Source organism: Salvelinus sp. IW2-2015, unplaced genomic scaffold (assembly GCF_002910315.2).
Source record: "Salvelinus sp. IW2-2015 unplaced genomic scaffold, ASM291031v2 Un_scaffold6927, whole genome shotgun sequence".
NCBI classification, from domain to species: Eukaryota; Metazoa; Chordata; class Actinopteri; order Salmoniformes; family Salmonidae; genus Salvelinus; species Salvelinus sp. IW2-2015.
Window position 1 is genome coordinate 43,785 of NW_019948188.1, and position 8,818 is coordinate 52,602.

General features: G+C 42.3%; 1 long non-coding RNA gene across 1 annotated transcript; it reads right to left on the bottom strand.

Annotated features, from left to right (window-relative positions):
* Positions 1 to 6: 6 nt before the first annotated feature.
* LOC112079108 (uncharacterized) lies at positions 7 to 8,812 on the bottom strand. The gene is made up of 3 exons (XR_002895860.2): positions 8,639 to 8,812; positions 8,266 to 8,358; positions 7 to 646 (listed from the first exon to the last, which is right to left on the bottom strand). It is a non-coding gene; the product is annotated as an uncharacterized lncRNA (long non-coding RNA).
* Positions 8,813 to 8,818: the final 6 nt, after the last annotated feature.

Sequence of the window (8,818 nt, forward strand, 5' to 3'; positions counted from 1 at the left end):
GTGTGTATGTGTGTGTCCTTTGTGCGTGTGTGTGTGTTCTGTGTGCGTTTGTGTGTGTGTGTTTGTGTCCAGTGTGTGTGTGAGTGTATATGAGTGAGTCCAGTATGTGTGCATCCAGTGTGTGTGTGTGTCCTGTTTGTGTGGCTAGTGTGTGTGTTTGTGTGACCTKTGTGTGTGTATGTGTCCAGTGTGTGAGTGTTTCACACTGGACACACACACACACACACAGGACACACACAAGACACACTCACACACACACACACAGGACACACACAAGACACTCACACACTCGAGACACACACACACTGGAGACACTTACTGGACACACCTACTGGACACACACACACACACACACACACACGGAGGGAATGTTGTGTTTGTTTAGAATGGTTTTAGGACTATGAAATGTACAAAAGGATTAGCCTATGGATTATGAAAACAACAAAAAGATATGGGAAAATGGGAGAGGAGAAATGACTAGAGACAGTGTTGTTTAACTCACTGACCATGACCCATGAGTTCTTCTTACCTTTGTTCAGTAGAAAAGTCTCCCTCTCTAAASWYTWYAGGTWGAMTCATAGACYWGTCACTCTTCATGGACACACAGCTGGGTACAGGGGAGGCTGGTCTCTCCTGCTTGATTGGTCTTCAACACAACAGAGACAAACATTACATCTCTCATCTACTCTGAGCTCAGATGGGGAAACAGAAGAAGAGTTTCATTCCGAAACGCTATAAATCCATTTTCAGAAATGTTTGAGATTTTGCTTTTATTGTTTAAAGAAATTATGAAAGAGATTGGTGTGTTTTTTCAGTAGCTCATCATGGAATGCGATTGTTCAATGACAGCCATTTATTTGCATAAAATCTTTCAATTGATGTTTTCATTTCAGAGAGACAAATCGTCATGTTTTTTTTGGTAAATGCTATATATCTGCCTAACTCTCAGAGGAATATGTAGTACTGCTAGGTTTTACACAGTAATAATATATATCTGCCTCACTCTCAGAGGAATATGTAGTACTGCTAGGTTTTACACAGTTATACTATATATCTGCCTAACTCTCAGAGGAATATGTAGTACTGCTAGGTTTTACACAGTAATACTATATATCTGCCTAACTCTCAAGGGATATGTATAGTACTGGTTGTAGGTTTGTACACAGTATACTATATATCCTAAACCTCAGAGGATGATGTAGTACTGGCTAGGTTTACAATCGAGTAATATTATATCTGCCTAACCTCAGAGAGATCGATGTAGTATGTAGGTTTTACCAGTAATAATATTATATCTGCCTAAGCTCTAGAGGAAATCAGTAGTTACGCTTAGGTTTTAACACAGTAAGTACTATATCTGCCTCAACTCTCAGAGCAATCAGTCAGTATGTACGTATTGTTAGCACAGGTTAAGTACTATATGCGTGCCTACTCTCAAGAGAATAGTAGTATGCGAGGTTTTACAACACAGTAGATACTATATCTGGCCTAACGTCTCAGAGGAATAAGGAGTACTGTAGTTTTACGGACCAGTAGATATATATATGCTTGCCCTTAACTCTCAGAGGAATATGTCTGTGACTGCTAGGTTTTATAACAGTCAAATGTGGACCGGACGGTCGCTACAGTCCCTTATGTAAGCAACATTTGAATTGTGTTGTTTCAGCATTTGGAATAAAAAGTAGAACTCAGGGCTAGAAAATGGTATATCTAAATAATGATATATCCATATATATAAAGTATATCAGACACTACAGTTGAGGAACATGGGAAGAGAATTCCTACAATGAAAAATGATAAACTTGTAACCTCATCACTTTGAGAAAAGGCCTGTCTTTGTCTACCAGGGCGAATGTGTTCGTTCTACGGAGAGCTCTCTTTGTTAAGGGGCTGAATGTGTTGTTCCTACTGGAGAGCTCTTCTTTGTCTACAGGGCTGATGTGTTGGTTTCCTACTGGAGAGAGCGTCTTCTTTGTTACACGGCTGAATGTGTTGGTGGGCCAGAAGTACTGGGAGGCCTCTTCTTTGTCTACAGGGATGGAATGTGTTTTGGTTCCTACTGGGAGAGCTCTCTCTTTGTCTCACAGGGCGCTGAAGTGTGTTGTTCCTATGAGAGCTCTTCTTTGTCTACACGGCTGAATGTGTTGGTACCTACTGGAGAGCTTCTTCTTGTCTACACGGCTGAATGTGTTGGTACCGTTACTGAGAGCCTTCTTTGTCTACAGGACTGAATGTGGTGGGGGGGGGGTTGTCCTAACTGGAGAGCTCTTCTTTTGTCCTAACAGGAGCTGAAGTGTGTTGGTTGCTACTGGGAGAGCTCATTATTTTGTCCGTACAGGGTAAATGTGTTGTTCCTACTGGAGAGCTTCTTCTTGTCTAACAGGGCTGAATGTTTTAGTACGCTACTGGAAGAGCCTCTTCTTTGTCTACAGGGCTGAATTTGGTTCCCGGAGTATGGAGAGACTTCTTCTTGTTGTCTAGCAGGCTGAATGTGTTGGGTAACTACTGTGGAGAGCTCATTCTTTGTCCTAACAGGGCTGAATGTGTTGCTACCAAAGAATAACTGGAAAGAGCTCTTCTTCTCTACAGAGGGCTGGAATGCTGTTTGCGTACCTAACTGGAGAGCTCCTTCTTTGTCCTACAGTGCTGAATGTGTGGACCTACTGGAGAGCTCTTCTTTGTCTACAAGGGCTCGAATGTGTTTGGTACCTACTGGAGAGCTCTTTCTTTGTCTACAGGGCTGAATGTGTTGGTACCTTACTGGAGAGTCTTCTTTGTGTCTAAGGGCGAATGTGTGGTTACCTATGGGAGGCGTCTTTCTTTGGTTAGGCTGAATGAGTGTCGTGGTACCTACTGGAGCTTCTTCTTTGTCTACAGGGTGAATTGTGTGGTTCCTATCTGGAGAGAGCCTCTTTTGTCTACAGGGCTGAAATGTGTGTTGGTCCTACTGGAGAGCTCTTCTTTGTCTACGGGTGAATGTGTTTCTAGACCGATGGAATATTTCCTACTGGAGAGCTTCTTCTTTCTTGTCTACAGGGCTGAATGTGTTTGGTCTACTGAGAGCTTTCTTTGTCTACAGGGCTGAATGTGTTTGGTACTATATGGAGCTCTTATTTTGTCTACAGGGCTGAATGTGTTGGTCACTCGAGAGCTCTTCTTGTCTACAGGACTGAATGTGTTGGTTCCTACTGGGAGCTCTTCTTTGTTACAGGCTGAATGTGTTGGTTCCTACTGGAGAGACCTTTTTTGTTACAGGGCTGAATGTGTTGGTCCTACTGGAGAGCTCTTTTGTCTACAGGCGAATGTGTTGGTTCCTACTGGAGAGCTCTTCTTTGTCTACAGGGCTGAATGTGTTGGTTCCTACTGGAGAGCTCTTCTTGTCTACAGGGCTGAATGTGTTGGTCTACTGGAGAGCTCTTCTTGTCTACACGGGCTGAATGTGTTGGTTCCTACTGGGAGCTCTTCTTTGTTACAGGGCAATGTGTTGGGATCTACTGGGAGAGCTCTTGTCTACAGGGCTGAGATTTTTGTCTACGGAGACCCGCTTCTTTGTCTAACAGGGCTGAATGTGTTGGTTCTACTGGAGAGCTCTTCTTTGTTACAGGGCGTGAACTGTGGTTGGTTCCTACTGGAGAGCTCTTCTGTTGTCTCAGGGCTGAATGTGTTGGTTCCTACGGAGACTTCTCTTGTCTACAGGGCTGAAATGTGTTGGTGTCTACTGGAGAGCTCTTCTTTGTCTACAGGGCTGAATGTGTTTGGTTAGTACTGGAGAGCTCTTCATTTGTCTACAGGGCCTGAATGTGTTGTTCCTACTGGAGAGCTCTTCTTTGTCTACAGGCTGAATGTTTGGTCCTACTGGAGAGCTCTTCTTTGTCCTACAGGTGAATGTTTTGTCCTACTGGAGAGCTCTTCTTGTCTACCAGGTTGAATGTGTTGGTTCTACTGGAGAAGCTCTTCTTTGTCTACAGGGCTGAATGTGTTGGACCTACTGGACGCTTCTTTGTCTACAGGGCTGAATGTGTTGGTACCTACTGGAGAGCTCTTCTTTGGTCTACAGGGCTGAATGGGTTTCGTCTACTGGGAAGAAGCTCTTCTTTGTCTACAGGGCTGAAATGTTTGGTCTCTACTGGAGAGCTCTTCTTTGTCTACAGGGCTGAATGTGTTGGTACCATACGGAGAGCTCTTCTTTGTTACAGGGCTGATGTTTGGATCCTACTGGAGAGCTCTTCTTTGTCTACAGGCTGAATGTGTTGGTTCTACTGGAGAGCCTCTTTTTGTCTACACGCTGAATGTGTTTATCTACTGGAGAGCTCTTCTTTGTCTACAGGGCTAAATGTGTTGGTACCTACTGGAGGCTCTCTTTTGTCTCACAGGGCTGAATGTGTTGGTACCGTACTGGAGAGCTTTCTTTGTCTACAGGGCTGAATGTGTTGGTTCCAACTGGAGAGCCTTCTTTGTCTAACAGGGTGAATGTGTTGGTTTATCCTACTGGAGAAGCTCTTCTTTGTCTACAGGGCTGAATGTGTTGGTACCTACTGGAGAGCTCTTCTTTGTCTACAGGGCTGAATGTGTTGGTTCCTACTGGAGAGCTCTTCTTTGTCTACAGGGCTGAATGTGTTGGTTCCTACTGGAGAGCCCTTCTTTGTCTACAGGGCTGTTACTTTGGCAGATAATGTCACCCATCTAAATCAATATTATATATATATATATATATATATGATTAACTCCCTGTGGCCTTCTGTGGGTACTACATAACTCATTCACAACACCTGCTAGGCTCAATCTGAGGTAACAACTGCGTCAGATCTACAAATCAATGAGCTACACCTGTCCATTTGGTTTGTAACTCAGTGAACCTGCGCAGCATTCGCTCAATTTGCTGCCTACAAACAAAGATTTCAATGCATATCACATTACCCAGCAGCCATTTACAAACAACAAGTTGCCAAAAAAAATGTGTTCTGGCTGTTTAAATCAGTCACAACTTGAGGACAGGGACATCCATTTTGTTTAGGTTGTATACTTTTTTCTGAAAACAAATATGGTTAACCACGACCAGAAAATGTTTAACGTTTGATGGGTATGTGCCAGCCATGGCCAGAACTGTATATCATCAAAATGTGTACCCAGGTGAATAGTGGGCGTGCTTACCAAGTAGCTGTAACCATGGTAATAATAATAATTTACCTGAGCTCATCCCACATTGTTAAAGTGAAGCAGGTCTAATTGACAACAATAGTGAAGCTGCCATTGTGACGCAGAACAATGAGCTGGGAATAGAACGTTCAGAAGGAGAGTTGGTGCCACGGTGCTCAATACAACTAATAGGAGCTGGCAGGGTGAAACATGCCCTAAAATAAGGCCTGTTTTTTCACGATTACTTCATAACTAGGGACATAAGCTAATGTTATAAAACTGGTCTCCATGGCAGATGCAATGAACTAGTTATCAGAAAATAAGCGTTGCTAATAATGGAATATGTCCAGCCAACTTGAGGAGCCCCGAAAATAATATTCAAAATGTTGGTCCTTGGACATAGAGAGGTTAAACACTAAAGATACCGTCCATATAGTGAAGACAGAACTGGACAGAGGTAGCCAGCATCTGTCAACGAGAGAGGGAGAAGCCCTCCACGGGATTTAACAGGTGGAAGAAACAACCAGGGAGCTCCATCGGTCCACAAGAAATGCAGGCAGCTAGTGATGATGTAGTGGTAGCTCGGTTAACTTGGATGCTGCTGGTAGAGTAGCTAGCTAGCTTACCTAGCTGTACTGACTAGCTAGGATAACAAGGATGCTGCTGGTAGAGTAGCTAGCTAGCTTACCTAGTTGTACCGACTAGCTTGGCTAACTAGCAGGACATTCATCTGAACAATAAACTTCGGCATCTCAACACTGTAGCGAACTCCATCGTTATTCCCCAAGATCACCTCAGCCCACTCTGCGCGATTACTTCATAGCTAGGCAAATAATGTAATATTATGAAACTGGACTCCATGGCGGATGCAATGAGCTAGTTTTAATCAGAACGTTGTTAAAAATGGAATGTGTCCAGTCTACTTGAGGCACATGAAAATAATATTAAAATGTTTTGTCCTTGGACACAGAGGGGTTAAACACTAAAGTTACCGTTCATCTAGTGAAGAGAGGAGAACCAGAGAGTGGGAGCGTAACGATAGCTAACAAACATTTGTATATTTCACTGTTCTATACAATTGACCTTCTTTTAGTGCCCAAAAACATAATACTTCCAGGTCAACTGTAATATGAATACCAATGTAAAGCACAATTTCTCCCCTTTCCAGCTAAATCAATGAGGAGACCTTCAGGCTGCCCGTCTCTGCATGAATGAAGAAGGCAATGAGCTTTGTCTTGTCTTTTTAAAAATGGCGGGTAGGACACCTCATGAGCTGTTCAAACCAGTTAAGAGGTACCAGCAGGTATTTTGATATTAGAACATGCAGCCAATCAGTGGTTCCTGCTTTGGAACAGAGGCAACCTGTTATTCAGGTGCAGAGCCCCACCTGATATTCAGTCAAAAAATAAATAATAAATAAATAGTTGCGTCATGATTGGCTCAGTGTTCTGTCACTCATGGAGACACTACGTCACCACTAAATGTACAGGGAGAGCTGGAAAATTCAAGCCCATTGGGTGCTGCCATAGAGTTACATTAGAAGAGTCCATCCAAAAGGCTCAAGGTCATTGGCCACAGATAAAATGAACATCACGTTATATCTACAGTGGCTTTGATTGGACTGATCATATCAACATCCTACTTTCAAAACCCTAGTTAGCAGGCTAGCAGCCATCATCATGAATCAGGTCAACAATCTACTGGCAAATCCTCTTCAATCCTTGTCAAATGAAGAGAAATTATAGATAGAATGTATCAGTGCTTATCGGCCATTGGACATAAACATTATACAACAAGTTGGAAATCGCAAATTCAACAATGAGTTGGTTTGGAAGGAATCAGTGCATAACTGCAAGCGTTGCAAAGCAAATCACTAGCTTGCTATTCAGTGGAGAGGGTGTCCAAGTCTCTTCCAAGCTTAAGGATAAACATTCACCTGCAACACCATGGACCAGAAAAGGTTGAATACATTGGCCATGCTGTGACTTCTGCTGTGTTCAAAACAACTGGAAACTGGGAAATCTCAGACTTCAGTGTGTTCAAGACAACTGGGAACTCGGAAAAAAACTAGCTCCGACTGAGAAAATACGTCTTGAATACGTCATCCAACTCTAAATTCCAAGGTGGGAACTCTGGCCTTTTTCTAGAGCGCCGACCTGAAGATCAATGACGCCATTTTTGACTTTGCTTTTTCAGAGTTCCAAGTTGTCTTGAAAGCACCATACATCCAGAGAATGCCAGATTTTGATGACAAAGTTTCCAAGGCAAATTTAGCCCACAAGAACGCTGCGCCACCCCACCCTACACAGCCCTTATTTTAAGTGTTTCTACAATTCCAATGGGAAAAAATTACGTTGGAAAACTATTGGATAACGATTTCCCTGCTTGACCGCTAGGTGTTATGGGTATTTAATGACACTCCACTGTGGGGCTTCTATAAACAATATTGGACCATTTCCCTGTTTGAATACGCTTAGGTGTATGGGTATATGACACAACTCCACTGTGGGGCTCTATCCTAAAACATTGAACCATTCCCTGTTGACACCGAGCTAAGGTTTTAGGGTATTATGACCCTCCACTGTGGGGCTCTATAAAACTATTGGAACCATTTCCCTGTTTGACCGCTAGGTTTTATGGGTATTATGACAACTCCACTGTGGGGCTCTATAGCACAAATTAAACGGGAGAATCTAGAGAATGTAACAATATTAGTTTCATCTTGCTGTGATGTAACAATATTCACTGTGATGTAACATTATTCGCTGTGATGTAACAATATTCACTGTGATGTTCAGCCCCCAAAATGAAAAAAATACTAAATAATTTAATAGAATTTAACTCAGACCACTTTCTCTTGGTCACAGACGGACAACATCACGTTGTGTTTACAGCTGAAGTTGTAACGAGTCTGCACACATTTGAATGGTGTCTCTGCGCTGCTCAGTTGACGTTTAGAAGAAAATATCATACACTAAAATCTATGAATATTAGAACAGTAATATTTTACACATGAAGGTACCCAGAAGCCTTCATTTCTGATGAAAAAACACACGTGTGAAAAAATTATGGACATAGCGTTTTGGATATAAACTCTTCATAAATTCTTAAACAAAATTGTAATCTCACCTCTTAGCTTTGGTGTCATGTCCCCCAGAGAGACACCTTTTAGAGGCAGGTCCCTCTCTCTCCCCAGAGAGGCTCATTTTCGAGCACTGACCCCTAAACAGAGATCCAACATGTCATTGAACTATAATACATGAAAAAATATACAAATTGTAAAATCACCACAATATACGATATATAAACAACATGTTATTGAAATTGGCTTGCCTACGCCCAGTTAGCGCCATTTTGTATGATTGAACTGTCACGTAGCTGTCCCAGGTGAAATGGACTGTTAGATCTGAGTGTTTTACTATTCACTATTCACTATACTAAAATAAACCCATACATTTAATGTCTCTACACACTTTACAATAATCCCTGGGAAAAGTCTTACCTTGTAGCCTGAATTCACAACCAGAACATGTCAAGGAATTGAAATATTTTCTGTTCTGCTGAGAGAGCACCTTCCTGATGACAAGTGGCTCTGTATCTACAACATTCTACCAACATCATACATGAATAACCCCTGGTAGGATCCTTACTACTATCCCAACTTCAACATTCTACCAACATC